Source organism: Anser brachyrhynchus (assembly GCF_964034855.1).
Source record: "Anser brachyrhynchus genome assembly, chromosome: 5".
NCBI classification, from domain to species: Eukaryota; Metazoa; Chordata; class Aves; order Anseriformes; family Anatidae; genus Anser; species Anser brachyrhynchus.
Window position 1 is genome coordinate 52,888,441 of NC_137699.1, and position 26,586 is coordinate 52,915,026.

Below are 26,586 nucleotides of genomic sequence, written 5' to 3' on the forward strand. Positions count from 1 at the left end.
ATGTGACGGAAAGTAGGGAAATAAAATATTAGTGAAACTTCAAAATGAATTGGGCGAAATAGTGGTCTTAAAAAGTAGATACAGTGAACCAAAGACAAAGGGCAAAGTTCTAAAATTTGTAATATTATTAACCATGACAGAGTTATGTCATATTGTGGCAAAAAAAAAAAAAAAAAGATATGTATAAAAAATGTCATCTAAAATGCACCAGGACATTCTGTCCTCTCCTCTGACCCGATACAGCATGCAGCATACCTGGAATATTGTGTATACTGGAATATTGCTCCATACCTGAAGGAATGTATGATGTAAACATGTCACAGAGACTAGGACTGGGCAATAAGAATCATTGGAGAAGCAGAAAAGGAAATTGCAAAGCAAAATGGAATCATTCATTCTCCACACTATGAGGCAAGAAATAATGAGCCTGCATATTACAAATAACCTGTAAGTTTTGAAGCATTGTCTAAAGAAAAGATGGAATCTAGATTGGTAGAAATTCTTAGGAGCAGGTTAGATAAAGATGACAAGACTGGTTTAGGTACAGCTTCTCTTGCCCTGGGAAACAATGATAGAACTGAGGTTTTTTGCTCCCTTCCAAACTTGTTTCATATAACAAGTTTCTTAATATATGTTAAAATTCCTTTTCAGTTATGACAGAAAGTTCAATGGGAACATTCTCCTATGTACATGGACACTCACAGGAATCCCTTGACAGGACCATTTTCACGGATACCCCTGACAATTAAGCCCCTGTGTCTTTTCTGAAAAGCAAAATCCCTTTTGGCTTTACAGGAAAACAAAGGGCTGGACTATTCAGAAGCCAACATAACTGGAAAAGGAAAAGCCAGACTGTTGGAGAAAATTAGCTTCAGGCATACATTTTCACTAAGTCTGCAGAGAGTTCTCTGAGAGATTTATCATCCTAAATTACCATTGGATCTACATAGGAAATAAATCTTCACAGATATCCACTTGGACAATTGGAACAGGGGTAAAAGAAAAAAAAAAAAAAGTTACTTCTCCTGTTTCAGGGTGTATTTTAACAGATATTTGTTATTGATTTTTTTTTGTTGTTTGTTTTTTTGTTTGTTTGTTTTACACACCTTAGTTTTGCTTGTAATGGGCTCTTGATGATACTACGTATTTTTGATACTTTTAAGGGGGAAGCCAAACCCTCATTATTTTTACCTGAATTTCAAGGATTTAAAAATATTGAACCATAAATATCATTATGATCCTTTACAAGAACTTAAATTCAGGTACCTTCTCTCCTTCATTTTTATTTCATATTGTACTTTCTAACAGGACTGCTACTGCTGGAGGGTCTCTTTTCTTCTTGTGTCATCTTAACGCACTATAGGAATTGCACAATTACAAAGGCATCATGAATGAGGCACTCCAGTGAAGGAACTTGCCTCAAAAAGTAAAATGGAACCATCCAATACCTGAAATATAATTTCCATGAGGTAACACATCCATACTTCATGTCTTTTCAGTCTTCATGTGTTAGATCTTTTATTCTGTATTGAAAAGCTGACCCTCTTTAAATGGGTTCATCACAAATCTAATCTTCTTCATTGCAAACATTTGCTCAAATTAAGTGAATTTAGCATGATTCCAGAATATGGTACTTTTGAATCCTTTGCAGCACCATGCTTTCTTAACTTTTAAAAGCTACAGAAATTGAGTGTGTATTGGACTCAACTATGTCAACAGATATTAATCCTTCACAGAGTGCATAAAAATAAGATGTGATAAGATCTCTACACAGATTGAATTATAAACTTATTGATAATTTTAATTGGTTTTCCGATTAACTAAATTTCAAAACGTACCAAGAATCTACCTGAAAACTGATTATTTTCTGCTCTGTTTAATCTACAGACCAGAGGTTAAAAACTATCACGGTCGACTTTATTTGAGAGTTGTTATTCCCTCATCTTTTATACTTGTGACAATGTTAATGGTTATTTGAATTAGCTGGCACTCCTATGCTCCTCAGTTTTCTTGTAGCTGGAAATTTATTGTTTAAATATACATGGAGTCTAGTCTCCACTTCAGTGAGTTTCCAAAGCTCAACAGAAGTTTGCTAGCAACAGACGGTGCTGATTTGGAAGAAAGGTGTAGACTGGTTGAAGAAATTCTAGAACAGTGCAGTGGGAACAAGAGTTTTCAAATGGAAAATTAGAATGGAATGGAAACCGTGATTATAAGTAGGAGGATGTCCAGTGATGCTCAAACTTGAGGATAGCTTGACATACAAGATTTCTATTGCTATGAGATTTTGGGTTGGTGAAAGAACAAAAGAGGAATACTATGCAGACCTCAGTGACTTTCCTCACATGACACATTTAGAGGAAACAGCTGGCTCTGCAGGTATGATTTTAAGAATCTTGTTTTGGATATATGTACATAGGAAGAAGAAAAAAAACTAGTATAAAGAAAAATAAGTGAAAGCTAAAAACAGCTTAAAAGAACAATGGAAATGGAAAAGAGGAAGAGTCAGACTTTCAGAACAATTCTCTGACTGCAGCAGTAAGAGCATAGATTTGTATTTGATCTCATGTCAGTGTCTAAAGCTAGTCAAGGAATCTCTACTACTGATCAGCTACTGTAATGAGGTCTATTTTGTATTTATTTAGAAGCTCCAGTAAATGAACATTTCAGCTACTCACTACCATGGTGACAAAAACTATTGCAGAATATCTGTGCTTAAGATCAACCCCCTGTTCACTTCCACCTCTGGTTCAGTGTACTGCAATTCAAGTTATACTTAAGGCATGCTTCAAAAGGGACCTCACCAAATGAGATGTCACTTTCTTTTCATGTAATAGCTGGTGGACAGGTCCTGACTTGGAAATTCTTGATCTCAGTTCACAAGAATAATTTGCAGGCCAGTTCTCAGTTTTCAGGTCGTGATCCTTTGACAGTTTAGATCAGGTCACTATATATATATATATATATATATATATATTTAATTTCTCTATTATCTTTTAACCTTACCTCTTGTTTCTGGACAAACAAATTGTTAGGATCTTTGTAAGTTCCTAAATGCTGAGAAACTTGGGAATAGCTCAGTTGAGTGTTGTGGTTTAGCTCCAGCAGGCAGCTCAGCACCACACAGCCACTCTCTCACTCTCCAGGTGGGATGGTGAGAGAATTAGCAAGGTAGAAGTAGTCAGGCATTGGAATGGGTTGCCCAGGGAGGTGGTGGAGTCACTGTCCCTGGAGGTGTTCAAGGGAAGGTTGGACGTGGTGCTTAGGGACATGCTTTAGTAGGTGACATTGGTAGTAGGGTGATGGTTGGACCAGATGATCTTGGAGGGCTTTTCCAACCCTAATGATTCTATGATTCTAAGTTCAAGAACTCATGATAAAGATAGTTTGCTAGGTAAAGCAAAAGTCACACATGCAAGCAAAGCAAACCGAGGAATTAATTCACTATTTCCCATCGGGAGGCAGGTGTTCCTGACCATGATGCCATATGGTATGGAATATACCAGTGGTCATCTGGGTCAGCTGTCCTGGCCATGTCCCATCCCAGCCTCCCTCCTTGCTGGCAGGGCAGCACAAGCAGGAAAGTTCTTGACTCTGTATAAGTATTGCTCTGCAACAACTAAAGCATCGTTGTGTTATCACCACTGTTTTCATTAAAAATCCAAAACACTGCATCATACAAGCCTCTGTGAAGAAAATGAACTCTATCCCAGCCAAAACCATGACAGAGAGAAATGTCAGAAACTCACAACTGGGTTTGAAATTCAAAGTCATAAGGCTTAGAAAAGTGTATTAATTAGGGAGAAATCTGCAATATGTGATTAGTATTTCCCAGTTACAACAACTTTTAAAAATCTCTTAAAAAATGAAATTAAATTTGACTACTCCATGTGTAGCTTATTGAAAATAATACTTTTCAAGGTTAGCTATAAGCTTCTTCTCAACTGCTACACTGACAGGCTCCTATAAAACAAATATACAATTAAAAATTGCCCATGCCACTGACTTCAGCAGAAAGAAGGTATCAATTTATTGCCATGAAACAAGAGCACAGTCTGCTAACAGGCAACTCATCTGCTCTCCTATACTAATACAGAACTATATTTCATACAGGAAAATCAAAATCAACTTACATGAATGTTTGAAGCAAAAGTCATGCATAACCCACTAAAGCAAAATGAATATGAGAGTCAGTGGGTTCCAAAAAGAAGAAAGGAAAAAGTAGCTATAAACTCCGCAGAAAGTGGAAATACAGGCATTGTTACACAGACCTCTAATCTCTTGTGCAGTGCTATATGTGGAGAGGAAAAAATGCCTTCCTGACCTCTCCAGGTGATCAATTTACACTCTGAAGCCTGAGAGCTGATCTGTATCTATTCCAAATTAACTGGAATAGAAAGAGACATGAGGCTAAAACATAAAGAAATAACACTGTAGAAAGCAGAAAGTACCTTATTCATCAGTACAAGCCAGGCTGTCATTTGCTAGCAAAGGAGATACCTTCCTTTCATAAATATGCCTGCACAGATTTTAATATCAAAAGTACCTCAGAACTCTCAGTGAAAATAATCTCTGCAGGTACTGGTCCAAAGCCTACTGAGATCAATAGGAATACCTCCCTCCAGTGCAGTAGACTCTGGATCAGGCCCTTTCTCTATGACAAAGGTTCCCTCCATCACAGGACTGCAATGTTGCCTTCTTCATGCCCCTTACAGTACGCACAACTTCTGTTTTGAAGCTGACAGAAAAACAACAAACCACCCAGATGAAACTAATTGGAAATGTCCTTTCAGATGGGAAAAGACATGAGAAACGATAGAATAAAATGTTATGTGACCTACAATCTGACGCACTGTATTGTATGTGATCATCATACAGTATAATTTTATAGAGTTCCCCCCCCCCCCCCCCCCCCAGGTCTCCTGAAATTCTGTTATTTCCAAAGTGTTAAAAATACTCCGTTTGCTAATATAAATGATTATAATTGACAGTGCATTGTCAATCTATTGCAAAGCTGATTTAATTAAGAATGCCAAGGGGCATCATTTGGGGCCAGGTATCTAAGCTGCAAATTTTTTTTTGATCTCAACCTCTCCCTATAGGACCGTCCACACTAGCACCAAAGGCTGGAGGGCAAGAGAACAAAGGGAATTTTATGTGTCTGAATTCAAATTCTTTCCCTTTGAAATGAAGCGTCCAGAATGGGCAATAAAACTGTGAAAATGGATTTCTGGCCGCATTTGATGTTAAGCCTTTAGTGTCAAGAGCCAGGTCTTTTTTTCTCTCTCTTTCTTTTATTTTTTTTTTCTTTTAGTTTTTTTCCCCTGAATGGTCTTGTGGGGAATTTGTCCTATAAATTATTTCTTACAGTTTGTATGCATACTGTATGGCCTTGTCTCATATTAGAACTCAAAAGTAGGCTATTGTGTGTGTGTGTTTTAATTAACCTGTATTTTCAGTAAAATTGCAATGGAAAACGTGCTAAAGAAGTTCATTCCACGTAGGTTTTTTTTTCCTATCAGCCCATGTGCGAAACTGCAATGTTTATTAAGCACTTCTATAGAAAGAGTAACTTTCACTCTGGTCTTCCTTTTTCATACCCAGTAGTCATAATCCTTTGTGTCAACGCTTCCATTCCCATAGTAGGATATTGCAATGCAATAAGAAAAGCAGAGGATTAGGCCCACTTAGAATGATCATGCAGAGGGATCTATTATAATAATGATTACAACCATTTTCTCTTTAATAGCTAGCCACTGATGGAAGGGCAAGGAAGGAAGAAGAGAGACACAGAAATGAAAGGAATCTTGGCATATTGAAATGATTTGTTCCTAAGCTTTGATTGTATATGAAAATTGATCTTAAAATATTTATTTGTAACAAAAGCAGTTGGCAAAACCATATTAAAGCTGGCTAAATTAATTTAAATTGTTACACACCACTTAGGCAGTACATACTTGCTGTCTGAAGAAAAATTTTAGTGTGTGTGCATGCAGTTTAGCTACCATTTTTTTATTTATTTATTTTTAATAAAACTAGTAGCACTTTAGCATCCATTTCTGTGCAGACTGTGTTTTCATGAGGTAAGATTACAATGATTAGCAATTCCTTTTACTTAAGCAAGTGAAGGTTTCGTAAGGAAAATTTAGTTCCACAAGTAAAGGTGAGACTCTTATCAGGAGCCAGATTCATAGGTCTTTTCAATAGTGAATAACAAAACTTTAAAAATGTACATTTTGCTGCTGTTAAGTAAAGTAAAGTAAAGTAAAATAAAATAAAATAAAATAAAATAAAATAAAATAAAATAAAATCTTCTCTTTGGTGTATTCCTGGATTTCACCTTCTCTAGTCATACATTCCTCCTCTTCCAGCCCCTCCTTTTTTTTTCTGATATTCCTTTCTTGTAGTTTTCTTTCTCCAGGCCTCCCTCAGGCTTCCTGCCTCTCTAGACTTATTCTCTTTTCCATTGACTCTGGTTCATTCTGATCTTTTTTCTTTTGTTTTACATACCACGGTTAGTTCACTTTTTCCTCCTTTCTCACATACATTTTCCCTGCCTTTTGTGTTTTATTTCTCTGTCCCTGCCTATGTTTCTAATTCTCTATTTTTAGTATTTTTAAGCAAGCTCCTTAGTGTATGATATATATCTGTGCAAATAAATAGAACAATTACAATCAATTGAATTATTCAAGATTTAAGAAGCTTTCACTTCAATCAGCATCTGATGCCAAGAGATTTACACTAACTAACTAATATACCAGTGTCTGTCCTACCAGAATCAGGGCCAGAGTCCTTTGAATGAGAATGAAAAAAAGTTGATAAGGTAGGAAATTATTTTCTCTAGTATTGCTTTACAGGAACTTTCACTTACCAGCAAATTATTCACAGAACTGAGCATCCTTACTGGCTCCTCCCAACCGAAACTCCATCAAGACTTTATTGTGTGGTCCACACCACAACCCAATGGGAAACAGTTTATCCTAGCACAAGAAGAAGAAGGAGTGCTGTCCTGGTTTCAGCTGAGACAAAGTTAATTTTCTTCATAGTGGCTGGTATGGTGCTGTGTTTTGAATTTAGGTGAAAAATAATGCTGATAACACAACATTTTAGTTGTTACAGAGCAGTGCTGACACTAAGTCAAGGACTTTTCAGCTTCTCCTGCTGCCCTGCAAGTGCAGAGGCTGGGGGTGCACAAGAAGCTGGGAGGGAACACAGCCAGGATGGATGACAGAAACCATCTTTATCTCAACCCACAAGTTTTACTATTTTTTTCCAATTTTCTCACCCATCCAACTGGATGGGAGTGAGCAAACTGCTGTGTGGTGCTTAGCTTCCTTCCAGGTTAAACCACTGCAAGTGACAATATGATCTTCAGACAAACCAGATTTTCTCCGACCTATTTAGCTATCAAAGGACTGCTTCTATAGATACCTGTGTAAATCTAGCAGTGCCCTAAAAATCAGACTTCTGTTTGATTTCAAAACACCATGTTCAAAAAACACAAGAAGCTGTTTGACATGCAGAATTTTTTTTTTTTTTTTGAATCTTTTCAGTTTGGTTACATGAATAGAACCAATACATCTCTCACACACTTAATATCTATCAGTGGTGTACCTTGTATAAATAAGTCTATCTATTAGATATTGATAGATTGCACTCAACGCCTCCCTTAATTTTGGTCTGATTATTCTGTTATAAATACAAACATACATTGTTTCTGTTTGGTCACAGCTTCCACTCTCATCTTTGGGTAATAAAAAATTACAGGACTGAGTCAGGCTTATGCAAATCTTCATTCACAAATTTAGCACAATATATAAATGCTACAACTTCAATTCAGTGATTATGTCCTATATGGTTTAACATGAAGCTTACACTTAATCACTCTGTTGAAATATCATTTATACATTAAAGTTACACTTAAATAAATAGACAGAGGCACTGAAAATGGAAGGGCAACTACTTTTTATCTGTATACATAAATTAGTACACAGAGACTTGCTAAAATGTATGTATGTACAGTTGTATGTACATCTACACAAAGAACATTTCCATTTAATTCAGCTGTGCAAGCAAAATATCATGCTACCCCATTTACATGCAATATAAAATTCCCAATTAGTCCCAAAACTGAAAATTCGGAATAGGACCTAGGAATTCCCATCTCCCTTGCTGCTCCTGGGACAAACATTCCAGATGCTATGTATGCTCAAATGGATTTAAACATTTTTCAGATGGAAAAAAAAAAAAAAAAAAAAAAAAAAAAAAAGGAGAGAGAAGAGAGAGACATAGCAATAACAAAACATTTCAGACCAAATATCCCAGTCTCACAGACACTCTATGAAGTAGAAAACAGGAACATGTAAGATATTACACACGGTTGTACCAAAACCACAGCCAACATTTATGTATTACATCTGTTAGCCAGGCAATGCTCAGTCCTGTCCAAGATGTGGTCAGCATTTGAATTAAGATTTACTGAAACAAGTTTCCCAAGTTCCATTGCAGCCCTGCAGCTTCAGACCGTGATAATGTGAGATTTTAGAAACTAAATAAGGCAGGGCTTGGCTAGTAAGTGGAGAGGAGAATCTGAGGAAAAGCCAAGGTTACTGCAAAGTATTTGGCTGGTTTTCAGTTCACAGTGGTTTGTACCTTCTTTCTGAGATAGTTTCTCTTAGGCATTGTATCCATGGTCTGTGGTTCTGACTGTGGCAGGGCAGGAGAGATTCCTTGTCACTGGTTTACACTTCAAGGCCTTCTAAGCCCACCCAGCCTTGAAGCACGACAAGAATGGGAAACAAATGAATAAATACTGAATTATTTAATCTGGGTACATCATTCACAGATTCCCACTCTTAATGCAAGAATTCACTACTCAGCAGCTACTATACTCCTGTATAGATTCACCTGCATTTGAGTGATGGCTAGGGTTTTCTCTTAGTGCATCTCAGGAATAACTAAATTATTATCTGTCACTAAAATATGATTTTTCTGAATATTATTTGTACACTTTATGCTTGCTACTTTCTCCAGCTCACTTGTCCCAGCACGAATCCTCAGAAATTAAGTAAATGTTTTTATTTTGTTCCTCCTGCCCTTCTATTTTTATCTTGTTCCTTTAAGATGATAAAGGTCATCTTAAAGTAATTTTGTAACAAATCAGGATGCACATTAAAACTGCCTTTCTTAAAATTTAATTTTTGAACTTTGCAAAGCACAGAGTACCTTCTGCAACTCCTCTGAACCTCATTTAGCTTCAAACACACTCAAGAAATACTTCTGCAATATCATATGTTTAGATGTTTTCATTGGGAGTTTAGCTCCTTAAGTCAAAATAACATGCGACAAGGTAAGTTTTCATTATTTTAAATTAACTCCATCCATGTGACTACAGAGAAAAACTTGAAAGTATGTCCCATTTACAGTGCAACACCCAGAAGCAACAAGGTAAGAAGCTGAAAATAGATACATAAATATATATTTTCAATCTTGTTACTTTTAAAACAGGCTCAGGATTTTGATATTCATATGGTTTGTTTTGAGAAAAATGAAGTAAGCATCATCAGTGAATAGACATCATTTTTAAACAACATGTAACTGTCACAGAAGTCCTCTGTTCAGCCACATGACACAGACAGTCAGCTGCTGTAACAAAAACGTAGATTATAACAGAAAACACATTACAGAGCATACGTTCTTTTCCTCTCTCAGTACACAGGATGTGATCAGCTTGCAACTCACTCAACACAAACACTGAGCCCAGAACTCAGCTTCTGGCCTTTGTGCTCCTTCACACACAGATGCACAGCCCCTGTAACTGGTGTGGACTGCTTGTGCAAGGCTCCACATGCTGAGAGCTCAACAACAGAAAACTGTAACACAGTTGAAGTCTTCTGAATTCCAGTAATACAGAGCAAAACCTCTATCAGTTTGAAACTCCCATAAGTCTTTAATCAGAAACCCAAATCGTAAAGCCTGAGAAGACTTTAGATGGGAGTATTCTAGGCCATAAAGGCTTTTGCTCTGCCCAGGTCTTGCATTCACAGGTCAGGCTGTGAAGTGACCATCTGACTGAGACCTGAGAAACAGAGAGCAGCTAGCTTGCACAGACGAGCCCGGTCAAAAATGAACCACACGTGCAAAGCCAGCATGTACACTAAGCTAGCACTGACAAGCTGCAGCTAGTTTCAGGTACACAAGTTGATGAAGTCTACCAGGATGTGGTCAACAATGTAGTAAACTACACATAGTAAGTTTTTTTTCCCCACAGGCCTTTGCAGCAAACCCACAACTTTTTTGGAGGTAACTTTACTGCAAAGCTTTCAACTTGCTGGATAAATTGTAATGGTTATTCACCGCTGGTACAATAGCTATTTCCATCCTTGAGCTCATTTCATTTATTTTCTTTCTTTCATAAACAGCTGAAAGTGGAAAATAATACCTGATGATTAGTTAAGTACCTTCTGGGTATAAAACTTCAAAGAAGAGAAAGTTACAATGAAAACATAATAATCAAAGTTTCCATTTAGATTTATTACTTATTATTACTATGAATATTTTTCAATTTTTAGAATGCATGCCATAAAGAAAATGCATGTGAAGCTTTCCGTTTTTTAGCATTCTATTTATTAACAATAGTTCTATTCAATGTCCATAAACAGCAGATGCAATTTTAGTGAAATCCATAAGCAATAAAGCTACTCATATTCTAATTCAGGTATCTTGACCTATTATTATCAATTCTAGTTTTATGATTATTTAGTTCCGTTACAATAGTAAGTGCTAAGTGCTTTCTAAATTAGGATTCATGATAGTCATTGTAGCCATGTTAAGAAAATAAATAAATAAATGAAAAATACAGCATTAACCTGGTTATCTAAATAGCATCTAACACTAAGCGCACATTAAAAGAAAAAAAAATATATTTTCTTGATGATTTCTGTAAGAGTTTTCTCAACAATTTGACAACCTCATATTTAAAAGAAACATATTTCATATATGCACAGAATTTATTGTTCAGTAAACTTCACAACGTGCAGCCGACATTACTGTTTACTTAGCATTCAAAGGTATGGTAGGAGTTTGCACAATAATTAAACGCAAGTTTCCATTTTGAACTATGACTTAATGGCCAAATCCAACACCCAAGAAAATTACCCATCATGTCCTTTCACGGGGACCTCACTCTGTTCTAGACACCCAGCAAAATCCGGCAGGATGTAAGTGACTACATAAGCACAGTCACAATCGTTGTGATCTTTGTTCTTTCTCTTTATTTTCATTCATATTTGCTTATTGCCATCTCTGATTTAATTGTATCAAATATGGGCATGCAGCTAGGGAGAGACATAAGTCTGCCATACAATTATTTTATGTTAAGACTACTCAAATGGTGGACTGTCCTCTGTGACTGGGCACACACCATACATACCTCTCACTAAAATCAGCAGAGAAAACTTGATAAAGAGCTATTTTTTGCATGTGATCATAACTTTGCTATACTTTACCTATTTCTGTCAACCTTTGCCAGACACAATTTACAGGAAAATTGCACTTAGTTCAGGTGCATTTGAGAGCCTCCCAGGGCTCTGGGTGAAAGTCATGATTAATCCATGCTGAAACTCATCCTTCCAAAAGCCAAGCCTTTTTTGGGGAGGGGAAAGAAGGGGCTTGAAGTTTGGCTCATTAGTGGCATTTTTATGGATGGTCTCATAAAGAGCCACACAAAGGATTAAAGGCTAATCTTGTCAGAGAACTGATCAGCTTTTGTAAAAATGGACAATATTTGGACTCAAATATTTGTGACAGATATTTAATGCATCACAATGCAGTCTTTTTTGGCCAGAACTTTTTTCAGCTGAACGAGTATTCTGACTGGAGCCCATCAAGATAAATTTAGAGATTTCCTTTTGTGAGCCACAGAACACACATCTACAATTCTGTAGCTAGACCTGGAGATCCACTGTGGACTCTCTGAGGTCAACCAAGTGTTGATCCATGCAGCAGCTGCTCCCTCGGTGGGGCTCAAGATTGTTAGCAACTTCTCTCTACTCTGCACAGCTGTCAATTTCCATAAAATCTGCAAGTACTTAATACCTTTGAGATCTTTGCCTCCTTCTCAAATTTGCTTGAGTTTAGCCAACATGTTCTAAAGGTACTAATGTACTGATCATACATACACATAGCGTAATCATTATTACTTCTCTTCTTCAGCAAACCAGGCTAAAAACCACAGAAAGTGAGCCTCTAAGACTCTTCCAGTATTAAATGTAGCCTTGCCTCTTAGAGTATATAACCCCCATTGTTTTGTACAGTCCAATTCTAAATGACATCATTGATTTGTGAGAAGAGTATCTAGTAATTAGTTGTTTTTTTAACGGTTGTGCCATTTGACATATTAAATGTTGTGCATTACTTAAACAACAGGGCAGAAATATCAATAGTCTGGTGCCACTGTGGCTCTTTTCCATTAGAGTGCATATATGTATGAGACTGTGAATCGTGAGTAATAGGGGACTATGTTTCTCAATGATGTATCTGGTGAAGTCAGCATTAACTTCTTGTACAATAGATCTCTGGGGGTAGACAAAAAATACTAGGTTTTTATTTATCTTTGTGGGGCTTGATCAGGGGCTTATTTTCTGGTTTAATAAGAAATTTAACTGGATTTTACTCTGAAAGATATTTTAGCCAGACCTCCACTACCATTTGTCTCACTGACAACAGGCTCTGTAGTAGTTTTCTTTACTTAGGACTCTCTGTAATGCTAATGACAAGGGTTATTTGGGGTCTCTGTTGCTAGTCTTCTCTTTTCTTCTTCTTCTTCCACTGTTGTTGTTTAGCCTGGAGAAAAGATGATCTAAGAGGGAACTAATCCCACTGTGAAGGTTACTGGGGAAATGCAGCCAAACTCTTCACATCAGAGCAGGAAGAACGTGAGAGAACAGAGATACACCGAAATACAACCTCCTTCCTTGGAGGTTTTCATTATAACCTACCGGACAAAGTCCTGAGTGACCTGTTCTGAATTCAATGGTCCTGTTTTGAACAGAAGGTTGGATGAGAGACCTCCTAAGATCCCTTCCAACTTGAATTATTCTATCACTGTATGATTCTTTTAAATTCACTTTCTATACAAAGACAAACCTATAAGCACTGACTTGTCATAAAATGTCAATCTGGAGAATGATCATTAGCAGTCATTAACAAACTTGTCTTTGATATCGCTGTAATAAAGTTCTGAGTCTAAAAGAATTTATTCAGATAGTTAGTTGCAGTGAAATGCAATGTCATATGTAAAAACAGAGTTTTGCATAGGAGTCCCTCACTGACTTTTGGTCTGTAGCTAACTTGATATACTACACTGGACAGAAACTGTCCCTAGGGTCCCTGATACTGCTGCTAGGGTTTCATAGTTCCTTAAGCCATCAGTCCTGTAACTGTTAAATACTGCTAAAACTTTATATAGTGAGAAGGAAATGAACAGTACACATTTCAACTCCCTAAGTCTTCTAGGTGGTCATACATTTGCTCGAGGAGTAGAAATGTTTTATGCTGATGGTCATTGAATGAATTGAGACCTTACCTGGCTTTGGGTGATTTCTTTAAAAATATCACATTACTGAGAGAACTTGCTTTCAATAAGGTTTTTGTATTACAAGGAAAAGTTATTTACAACCTTGGTGGGTTCCCCTTTGAAGTCATTTGTCTTGTTGAGAGGGGAAGTGGAGCTGGCCTTTGAAGAGTCTCATTTCATCTTGGATCTCTCCCTTTGAAGTACACTTTACCCCATGGGCATTCCCTGTGGAAAATTTCTCATTGTTCATGGGTCTCCTAAGAAAATATTCCCCAGAGGCACACTTCCCTGGAGAATAATTTACCTTGGAGATACATGCAGTGATGTATTTTTCATCCTTGCCAACAGCAGGCAGAGTCTAGTTACACCAACTGCACAAGAGATTTTACAAAGAAAATATAGGTGACTGCTTGCATAATATATAGAGGGCAGTTGTATAATGTGTACAGTGTCCAAATCTTGATGAACTCAAGCTTCCTTAATGCTACTTAAAAAAAAATACCAGGTATTTCAGTACTAATACTTTGTCCTCAGGCATCCTTAATATTTTGGATCCTTTAATACAGAAGTGTTCTCATTCTTATTTTCTAACAGAAAAAAAAAAAAAAAATCCCTGAAAACCTGAAGAAAATCCTATCAGCCATTTTCAGACCTGATGGTGTTCAAAGGTAGCCATTATAAGTGTGATAAAAACAAAGAAGAGAAGGTACTTTTTCACTTTAAATATTTTTTTATTTTTTTATTTTCTTTTTCTTTTTTCTTTTTTAATATATATATATAGAACCTCAACAAACAGATAAGTAAACCTTTTTTATGGCTCAGTGCTCATTGAGGTCTAGTACCTCTGTGAGGTTACAAACTACAAATTAGGAACATAAACACAAACAAACAGCCACACCTATGGTCCATAAAAGCTTTTCAACCATTAAAGCAGTACTACTTCTGCTATATCCTACCATTGCCTAATTTCAAAGGCATAATAAAGGGTAATTGCTATGCATACAGGATACGCTCTAGGCATAACCAAAACAAGCAGCTAACTTGGACAGCAAATTTCCAGAACAGAAAAACTGTCATGGCCCTACTCCCTGTTTTACTTATACCACAGCCTTATAAAGCCAGAATGACAGCTGCAGCTGTGTCGAGATGCATTGGATGCAGGTGATGGGGTCAAGTGGGAGCCCTCCTAGAGGCACAAATTATTGCCCCAAATTTTCTAATACCCTCAGCAGAAGAAAGAGCAGAGAATCTGACTTTGCTTGACTCCTCTCAGTGTGTTATTCCTCTTTATTTTACATTGCAGGAGTGACTTATTTCTGGTCATATCCCACAACTTACTCTGAAGTAGTATGGTGCTGGAAGCCTAGAACTGACTCAATACTCCAGACATATTCTTGAGCTGAGTTAATTTAGTCCATGTCTGCTAAATTCTTACCATTTTACAGAGGGTCTGAGTCACTCAGGAAATCTATGGTAAATTCAGTATTGTTGCAAAAGTATCATATTAAATTCTCACATTTCATTCTGCATGCTAAGAGAACACTCAGTGGATTGCAGTGGATATTATAGCATGCACCGTTTATAGTTTGTTTATATATAAACTCATATATTTATAAAACTTCAATTACCTCTGAAAATATAGGATTCTGACAGGAGATAAGAGCTCTACCTACTTGAGTGCTTCCTTTTAAAATTATGTAACTGATTTGGATAAAGATAGTATGATATTTCCCATTGCACTATATTTAAGTATTAATGGATTTTTCCTATGAAATCTCTATCTCTCTTCTGCAAGGCAACCTTTGGCCATCTTACTTGTTTGATATTATGGTCCTTTCCATGGCAACAGATTGTGATGTCATGCATGGACAGATTATGAGGTCAAAAAGTGCCCAGGATGGAGTTGGAGGAAAATGTAGGAAAGATTCTGAAACTGCACAAACATTTTTCGAAGCAAGTATCTAAAAGAAATGGAAAACATGCTTAGAGAAAATTCAATAATTATTTAAATTAACTTGTTAAAGAGGCTTCATGGTTAGGTCAACCCTAATAACAATAATAGTAATAGTAATAATAATGCAAAAACATTTGCAAAGACCATAGTACTGTCAAACAACAAAGACCTTTACATCCATTACTTAAATAATATTAATTTATTTTTCATCATAGTCTATGAAGAAACTTTACAAAAAAAATGACAATGGAATGTGAACTAATGTATGCGACGGCTACACACAGAATCATAGAATCACAGAATGGTGGAGGTTGGAGTGGACCTCTGGAGGTCATCTGGTCCTAAACCCCTGCTAAAGCAGGAACAGCTAGAGCAGGTTGTCCAGGACCACATCCAGATGGCTTTTGAAGATCTCCAAGGAAGAAGTCTCCAGAGCCTCTCTGGGCAGCCTGTTCCAATGCTCAGGCACTGCACAGTAAAGAAGTGCTTCCTGATGCTTAGATAGAACCTCTTGTATTCCTCTTGTTTGTTGTTTTCACATGAAAAACATAGATGTAGAATTCACCCTTTTTTTCCCCTCAAAAGTTTACAAGTAATCAGACCTAAGGTTTCAGTTTATCATTTTTTGGAGAATGTTTTTTTCCACACACGGGTTTAAACAATTTCAGTGATATGTTCACATGAAGGGTTTTTGCCCTATTCCATCATCACATCAAATGCTTGTTGAGTGTTGTTTGTTCTCAACAAATAAATTTCTCCTGCATGCTAAGATTTTACATATACATTTATTTATTTACAATTTGATAAAATTTAATAAGTTACAAAGAATCTTTTAGAGCATGAAGAAATGGCCTCAAATTGAGCTATGGGAGGTTTAGATTAGATGCCAGGAAGAAATTCATGATTTCTATGATTCAATGATTCTATAATTTCTTTTAACTCTCTCCACTGTTGGTCTGATTTCTCCTGAAATATCATCCTCTAAAATCCACCTGCTGATAAAGGCAATTATACCAATGTCTTTCCTTTTATGCAAGTAACAAAAGCATCAAAATACCAGGAAGACAAACATCATTAACTCAGATTACAAGTAAAGAATCAAGGCACAGGATATTTTTTTTTCTACTTTGTCCAGGAAAATGCTACCTGCAAATAAAAGAGAAAGTTCTAAATGTATAACAAAGTCCTTTCCCAGTAAATCAGACCTATTTATTTATTTACAGCAAGAGATGTATGAATACCATAAGTTTTGAGCATGAAAAGACAGCAAGATAGTTTGTGATTGATGATTCAACCCAGCACACAACACAAGGCATCAGCTAGATTATGCCTAGAGCTGGGGATTACTAGGTCTCTCTAACTCCTCCTTAAATTGTGTTTTCTCCCTGTTAACTGAGATAAACCATCTGTAGAATAGTAAGCTGGAGTCCATCCTCTGTTCAGTCTCCATCCCCTCCCAGCCATATTCTGCTCTGTTTCATGCATTTATCTCTACATGTTCATATCTTACCTACACAATGATGTACAGAGATGTAAATAAACTTTCACTGCCTCATTTCTTTGCATGGATATGCTGTCCCAATGGTTAATATGACCCGGATTTTGTCAAATTACTTTAAGAAACTGAGCACCACTTATGAAAATGATTCTCTTCTTAAACATAATTGCAGTGTATATAGGTTGTTAATGTGTTTGATTTTAAAAAGATCCTCTGAAATTCAACACAGAATTGAAGGGTATTGGGAGATATCTACTCAACAACCAACCACATAAATTTTACTCTGGAACTAATTTCTGTAGGACGTTGTGAGGTCTATACGGATAAAATGTTCAAAATGATGGTGCAGTTGTGTATTTTTAAAAACAAACCGAGTCACAATCTCCAGTTGAAGAAGTAATTGAATTGCTGGTTCCATGAACCAGGAAAGGTAGACTGGGAGAAGAATCACTCTATATTTACCTGTTTTCTTACACTTTTCCCCTAGGCATGTACTATTGATTTGGACAGAGAATACTGGGCTAGATGGAGCATTGGTCTGTTTGAGGTTGTAAACTCTTGTGTTTACCCTTGCTTTAGAAACTGCTGAAAAGCCTGAAATCAAAGGGGTAGAACTCTGCTTGATCGTGCTTTCATAATAAAGTCCATCCTTGTTAAATAAAGCGATCACCAAGTTCCAATGAATTCAAATTTAAACTGTGTCTATAAACATAACATTGTTTACATCTTTCATTTATGATGATATTTCAACTAAAGTTGTTATAAAATTGCTCTGCTTTTGCGCTATGTCATAAAATGGAAGCATATATTACATTAAGCAGTAAGGAGCTGTATCTCATTTAAAACACATAACCACATAATTTCATAGATATATATCTATATATAGATATATATCTATGAACAATGAAATTGCCCCAAAATTAAAACCCTCCTGGCAGTGTATTTGTAAACACAATCAGCCCATAATCCAATAAAGAGACTCTGCTTTGAATTAATGTGAATTGCTTCTCTATTCTGCCTTTACAAATATAACTTTTCATCTGAACTTCCTCACTCCCTCTCTTTGTTTCACTAAAAATAATTGTAGTGATTTTCTTCCTCACTTGTAAACAGCAGAGGAAACATTTGAAAAGTAGAATAAAATGGAGTTGAAAAAAAAAAAAGTGACAAAATAAAAGAAGCAGATATAATTCCTTTTATACCTGCAAATAGAGAAAGCAAATCTAATTTCTCAGAACTTCTGGCATGAAACACTTTGCATTTTAAAAAGAAACCATCACTTCAATCATTTTTATGATTCTGATAATGAAAATGAAAGCTAGATTGTTAAATGGAAAGTGCAATAATTTTATACACACATAAAAAAGAAACCATTTCTTTGATTTTGATAATTTAAAACAAAATTTTCCAAATGACAACCTTTTAGTTATAATTCATTAACCTTCCATGCGAAAATATTTGGTACAAAAGCAAATCTTAAGATATACGAAGACAAATGAAATACTTAGAGGTTAATCCTTGAACAAGGCAGGAATTCAAAGGGAGATACGTGGCTTGTAATATTTCCTGAACTGAGTTTAAAAAAAGAAAGGAAGATATTCTCAATACAAACTACACAGAATTTGGAAGGTAAATTGAAGAATGATATGCCTGAAATATTCAGTTACAAGATTTTCTTTTCACTTAGTATGTTCTTTTCTTCAGGTTTCCAAAGTCTAGTGATACTGAAAACAATTTGGGGAAACTATGAGGAAAATTTTGCCCATTTGTGAGGATTTTTATTTTTGTATCAGGAAGCTGAAGAAACATTTTCTAATCAATTTGTAGTCAGCTATTAAACTTCGTCTGCTAGACATGGTAACTATATAGACCAAATGGTATCAATTCCAACTTCCTGACTGGTGCTAGCACAATTTTTACTTATTTTCTCAACTGAGTGTTATTTATCTGCTCTTCCTAAGCCAGTGGCTACAGAAATAAAAGTTTGCTTGAGTGGATAAATGATCAGTGCTCCCTCAAGGAAATCACAGAATCACAAAATGGTGGAAGTTGGAAGGGACCTCCAGAAGTCATCTGGTTCTACACTCCTGCTCAAACACGAACACCTAGAGCAGGTTGGCCAGGACCACGTCAATATAGCTTTTGAAGATCTTCAAGGATCTCCACAGACTCTCAGGGAAACGACCTGGTCCAGTGCTCCGTCACTCTTGACCTGCTGGCGATACTTTGCCTAATGCAGCCAAGAATACATTAGCCTTCTTAGCACCAAAGGCACACTGCTGACTCATGTTCAATTTGTGTCCACCACGACTCCTAGGCCCTTTTCTGCAGAGTTCCTTTCCAGTTGGGTAGCCCCCAGCAAGTCTGGTGCCTGGAGTTGTTCCACCCCAGGATCAGGGCTCTGAATTTTTCCTTGTAGAACTTCATGTTCTTGTCAGCCCACCTCTCTAGCCTGTCAAGGTCCCTAGGGATGGCTGCATGACTCCCTGGTAAGTCAGCCACCCCACACAGTTTTGTGACCTCTGCATATTCACTGAGGGTGCACTTTACCCCATTGTCCAAATCATCATAGAGTCAATGATTTCAATAGAGCTGTGGTATCATCCCAGAAAAACTACATGCAACCTTGAGGAGCACGGACTGGAAGATGTGTAAGGCTTAGAGTTACATATTCTAGTGGTTCCTCTTCACTCTTTATGCTGCAGAGGACGTCTTACACAGAAAAACAGGGAGGACTTTGTCTAATGCAGGAAGATTAGATAGTCAAGGTGTTGGACAATCAGATAAAAGGCTAAAGCTGTGGGAATTAAAGACTAAAAGACTGCAGGTAGAAAATGTCCAGAATTTAAGAAAGAACTGGAGAATTTATGAGAGTTTTGTGTCTCTGTCCTCTTCACTGTTTCTGAATATGTGTGTAGTGCCACAGCTCCTCTCCAAAAAATATCCTGCTTATACGGGTGGCAGGATCCACTAAGTAAATTGCATACCTTCAGCACCGTGTAAGAAAATAAAAGCACATTGTCAATCACAGCAAAAGCCTGCAAGTATATTTACTGTCAGCAAGGAAAGCACTGATTTTTGGAAGTGGTTTCCTAAGTCAGGCCTTGCTTGTAATGAAAGACCATAGAGCCAGTCCACAGGACCAAACCACTGGTTATTATCAGGGCAGGCTGCTTGGGCCGAAGGCCTGAGAGGGGAGCATGGCTGTGTAGTTTGTGGTGAAGAAGGGACCCATGGAAGTAAACCTAGCACAGGATGAATATACACAGTCTGCAGTCCATCAGTGCCAGTCAAGACAGCACTGGCTTTTACAGCCTACCCCTCGGTTTGCCCCTCTCAGAGAGTGGCTTCCTGCTTACTGCTGCTGAGAGCAGCGCATGCAGCAGGCCTTGTTCACACACCAGTGCCTGACACCACATCAGGTGGGAGCAGTCTCCTCCCCTCGACACAGCCCATGTCCTTCCTGCCAGGCCACAAAGAGTCCATTTGGTTCCCATCAGCACAGACCAGTCTTGTGCCCATGGCAGGCCAGATGGATGCTTTCCCAGGCTCCCCTTCGCCAGTGCTGGAGAAATCAGGACCCCAAGAAAGATCCTTGCTCCCTTCTCTCCTGCTTCCCCCTCCAGAGCCACTTGCCCTCCCTCCTCTGCCAGTGGCTCTGGATCAGAGACGGACTGTTTCTTTAAATCCTCCAGCTTAGATTGGTTGCAGGCCTCTGGGAGTCTGTGGCCAAAACTAAAGCCAGGGACAATTCCTGAACAAGTAAGCTCACAATGCCCTGTTTATTTATACAGCACAAATGATTGAAATCATTATGCCCCAGACTAGCGGGACCTATTTATACACAGAATCTTAAGATGAGCAATATAGCAGGACTCTCCACTGCTTCACAACAAGCGCCAGCCCCATCCCCCCATCCCCACTATAAAGCTCTGGGGCCCTTCTGACTTGCCACATGAAAGATGCATTCCTTGCCTGTTAAATTAAAATCTAATCATATTCTGCAGTAAACAAGACACAAAGAACACTCTCAAAATTATGGGATGAAAACCAGCAACACTAAGGGCCAAACTCTCCCCTCAGATCTATCCTACAGCTCTTTGACAAGTGCAATCAGTTAAACGTTTGAGCGTTTGACAACAGCCACCCCACTAGACGTTTGATCTGCCTGGTATTCCACCCTCTTCCATAAATTATGGATCTTCAGATCTACATGTCCTCCATGTTTGTGATGGCTGGTCTCCAACAGAGAAAAGGCTTGGGAAGAAGTGGATATTTCTCTCAAAACACTTAAATTACTCCTGTGTTTCTGTCTATACAAAGCAGATCTGGAACTACTTAAATGGGCATCAGTTGCATTTGGAGCCTTGGAAGGAATAACTTTTGCTTTTCATCCTCCTCAAACACTCATCCAACCTAAACAAAATGTGAGATATAAACAGCAGTCTCACATTTAGGTGCCATCTGGACATTTGACTGGCAGCAGCACCCTTAGACTCTCAAAATAATTGTACTGCAGCCTAACAACCTGCGTGCAAGGGTACAAGAGCCTGGCTGCAGTTATGAGATGGTGATGATTCCCACATGAAGGCACAGGCTGTTTTTTCAACCTGTTGCACATCACCTTCAGGTCAACGTGGGGGTTAGGCCCCTTATAGACCATATGAATCAAAAGTGTTGAATGATTATTTGGACTATATGCTGTTTATAATCTTAACAGTTTACTTAACTGTGGTAATCACAATGTGTCCTCAATAGGATTCGAATTTAAGAATTAATAGGACTTAGCACATGTATGGTGCTTTGAATTTTTCTCTCCAGAGTAGAGAATGAGCATTAACTAATTGCTCTTCAGAAAAACACTTTTATTATCACAATTTTATGAGGTGGAAACTAAAAGGTTAAGTAACTTGCCTGAAGTCGTTCAGTAAGTTGCACAGGGATTAAAATTTAGGAGTTTCTGGCTGCCAGCCCTACTTTTTGACCACTGGACCACTCTGCCTCTTATTATAAGAATTTAATTTACTTGGCAGAGAATGCATCTTTCAATATGGTAAGCCATTTATTGCCATTCTAATGGAGTTGAAGGAAGGTGAGAAGGCCAGCAGATCTCATAGTGGGCTAATGAGGAGTCACATCACTGTGCTTCTGTTTAAAAATCTTGAACTAATAAGGTTGTGTCTGCTCTCTCTAAAAGACAGCTATTGTTCCAAAATATTGATGCTCATACGTAAACACCTAAATTTCTGCTGAGCAGCTGAATGAAAGGAACTGAAATCTAAGGAAACTGAGACAATCATATCCCTCTTGTATTTTGATACCTATTTCCTACATATTTCATCCAAACTCAGTGAATGCTTTAACACCTAAACACACCAGAACATGTATTTTTCACCTAGTCTTCACATCTTGATTTGGATTCTTGCCTGTTTTTTCCTATCTTTTTTTGAAACTACTCTTTCTTTAGAGTACACTTTAGAAAAAGCTGAGATCTAGTAAGACAACAGTGCATGTATGTTTGTGTGTGCATGAGGTCGGCAACTAGATAGCTAGACTTGTTTTCCTGTAGCAATTTTTCACTGGCTAATTTAACATACTACCAAAGGAAAGTTCTACATGTACTGAAAATCAGTGGTCACCATCTGGAGGTGACAACAGCAACAAATCTGTGTGTGCATGTGTGAGAGACCATATCTGGGAGATTTCCTGTATGTCCAAGTATATCCAGGCCTCCTGTATTAGATTTTCCATAGAAAAGTATGCTCATGAACAATTCACATATGGCCAGATGAGATTTTTCTATGTTGCATCCCAGATCATAGGTGGAACTGTGCAGGTGTATTGGAATTTAACACAAAAAAAAAAAAAAAAAAAAAAAGATGCCATCTTTTACTTTCCTCTGGAAATATTGCAAAAATATATAGTCAGAAAAACAGAGAAAGTGTCAAAAGGATGGTAGTGACCACTATGAGAATGTCTTGAGATGTGAAGGAGGAATAAAATCTGTCTGAGTTTGATTCCTCCAACAGAAAATGAACACAGTGGCAGTACACAGATCCAAGAAAAGAAATCATATTGCCATTAATAGGAGAAAGACCTTGATGATACAAGACACTTTAAAAACAGTGAGGAAAAAGAATGAGTACTTGATAATATGAACGAAATCTTATACCAGAGGTTTAAGTTTTCAAGACAGGAAAACAGTCATTACTGAAAATGTATTCTGACAAGTAAAAATCATTGTTAAATTCATCTAACAAATAAGAAAGCACATACACTAAGATATTTTTATTATTTACGTGTACAGCAGGTACACACAAATTTGTCAAAAACACACTAAAACTGATTTGTTTAAACTCCATAAAGGTGTACTGATACCTCACTTCATTTAAATTCTTAATTTTCTTTAAACATAAGTTTGATTTACTTGATTCTCTCTTATTGGCACTCAGTACTGTGATAGTTACCTAGACAGCACAAGACTCTCTGTCCTCTACACCTTCTCTACTTTATGTTCACACGTACAGAAATGAAATCTATGTCTGGACCACTTTGTTAGCACTGGGCAAGTTGGTTTCTCTTGAGAATACATGTAGTTTTCAACAGGTTGATACAGGTCTACACAGAGGAGATAGTTTAAATATATCTACAATGCTTGTTTGGCCTATGTTTTATGCCTGAAGAGCCTCCCTCAGCCTATCTTCATAAGAGAGATGCTCCAGCTCTTTGATCATCTATGTGGCCCTTGTCTGGACTCATTTTAATATGCCTATGTCCTTCTTATGCTGGGGGCCCCATAGCTGAACACAGTGCTCCAGCTGGTGTCTCACAAGAGCAAGTAGAGGGGGAGAGTCAACTCCCTCACCCTGCTGGCCATGCTGTTTTTGATGCAGCCCAGGATACGGTTGGCTTTCTGGGCTGCAGGCACACATTGCTGGCTCATGTCAAGCTTCTCATCAACCAATACCCCCAGGTGCTGCTCCCCTTAGGCTGCTCTCAATCCATTCTCCCCCCAGCCTGTATTTGTGCTTGGGATTGCCCTGGCCCAGATGCAGGACCTTGCACTTGGCCTTGACTTCATGAGGTTCACACAGGCCCACCTCTCAAGCCTATCCAGGTCCCTCTGGATGGCATCCCTTTCCTAAAGCATGTCAACTGCACCACACGGCTTGGTGTCATTGGCATACTTGCCAGGGGTACTCAATCCCACTGTCCATGTCAATGACAAAGATTTTATATAGTGCCGGTCCCAATACCGACCTCTGAGGAACACCACTTGTTACTGATCTCCATCCGGACACTGAGCCAGTGACTGCAATTCTTTGAATGTGACCATCCAGCCAATTCCTTACCCACTGAGTGGTCATCCAACAAATCCATGTCCCTCCAATTTAGAAACAAGGATGCCATGGGATATCATCAAGAAGTTTGCTGAAATCTAGGATTTGTTCCCTCCGTATTTAAAATGCTTACTGCTGAAATATAGAGTCCTGTGAGGTTTCTGAGAAGACCTGTGGAATGGAATGATTTAAAAGTAGTTACCTTCCCTCTTGACAGGGCTCCCAAGGCTACTGCAAATCAATAATGTTCTCCCAATTCATGTGAAGGTAAGAGCAACGTGGACTCTGTTGGTGGCAACTTAACAGTATTTCTTATGGGGTCATTAGTCATTGTCAGTAAATTAGTAAATTACTGGCAGGTTGGAGGGAAAGAAGGTGGGGAGAGAGAGAGAGAGAGAGAAAGAGAAGTTACTCTTCTGTTGCCCAACAGCTAATCATTTGGTTCCCCAGATGGGTTGGCCACTTCTTTTCTCTTACTTTCTCTCTACCTCCTGCAGTATTTTTCTGTCTTCCACAGGATGAAAGTGAGTCTGAATGAAGAGACCATGCAAAGAGGCAGTCTTACGGCTGGTGATTCCATCATGCATTTTCTCAAATTTCTTGTAGCAAAAATGCTTCCTACTGCTGTGCACTTTTCACTGGAAACCACAATGTCTCTGCTTGGCCTTGTGAGAGGGTCTTAGTCCTGTCACCTGATAAGGTGAAGAAGAGTCTAATCCTTGTGGACTTGTAGCATCAAATTCCATCTCTGATCATTTTCACATTTTTCTTGTCTCCAAATATATCCCTATGGAAGAAAATCTTGATGCTAGTACCAGTCATCTTCATGTATGCCATATTCTCTTAGTATTCTGATTAATAGAAATGAGATGAGTTGGTGCCTTTACCACAAGGATCTTGAATACAGCTGGCACAAGGGCAAATGAAATCTGCAGGCATCCTGATCTAAACACAAATTCAGGCTTGAAGTCGGGTAATATGGTTGAGTAGAGCCAGATGTTGGACAGTACTGACACAGCATTTCCTTTTTCTCCATATTGGATGCTAAGACAGTTTGTACTCCTAACTTACCACTTTTGCCAGGAAATTTGAATCCAAACTCCACTTTCAGCTATACATGCAAATCATTGTGGGGTTATATGCATGAAAACAAGAGCAAAACTTAGACCACAGATTTTCCAGGGAAAAATAAGTGCTGCATTTCAGGCAATTAGGAGCAGTAAAGTAAACATTTAGTCACCATTGACTCATGAGCCGAAAAACACAGTAGTCAATTACAGCTTTCGGCAGCAATAATTAATATGGTGTTGATGAAAACTGTGTTTTTCACTCAACATACAAAGCTATTCCAGGTAATTAAATGTAACCTCATCTATATGTAATTTGTCTTTAATCTGCACATTATACAGATTTTCAACCTCATATCCTGTATTCTGAAGAGGAAATAACATAGGTACATTAGCTAAAGCATATACCTAATAACCCTAACATGATTTGTTTGCATTTAAACCTATATCACACTTTATGATTAAATTTTTTAGTATGAAAAGGTTTGTAATTTAATCATTTGCACAATCTTTCTTACATTACTCATTATTTCTGATTTATAGAGAAAAAGTGAGAGATCAATTTTAACCATATATACACATATACATGTGTATATGTATGCATATTTTAACTGTATATACACATTTACCACATGCACATTTGTTTCTCTGTATGTTTTAACATCCTGTGTTTTTTTTCAGAGACATAAAAAAAAAAAAAGTAAATACAGAAAAGATAACTTACCATTTCTGTTGAAGGACTTCTGGTATTGAGAAGCTTCTGAATACAGAAAGAGCTGCTATGTGCAAAGTAGTCCTTAGTATACTGTTATTGACCTGATTTTCCAAAATGCAGATTATCTACATTTCTCACTGGAGAAATAGAACTTGAAATATGCCTCTGAAAATTAATGTATATCACTGCCCTATAAATCACTGTTTATATACGCAAGTAATTTGTACTTCACATTTCCAGCTTGATTGCCCAATTATTTCCAGCTACAGTCGTATAGTGGGAAAAATGATCTTCTATCTCAGGAAGCTTCAATTTACTCATTTTTAGATTTTCAAGGGTGTCTTTGCATTGTAGGCTTTGAGATATGCCTCCAAAACCTATTTGCCAGTTGAAGCAGCAGTTGCATGTGACTGTTACCAAAGTCTATACTTATTAG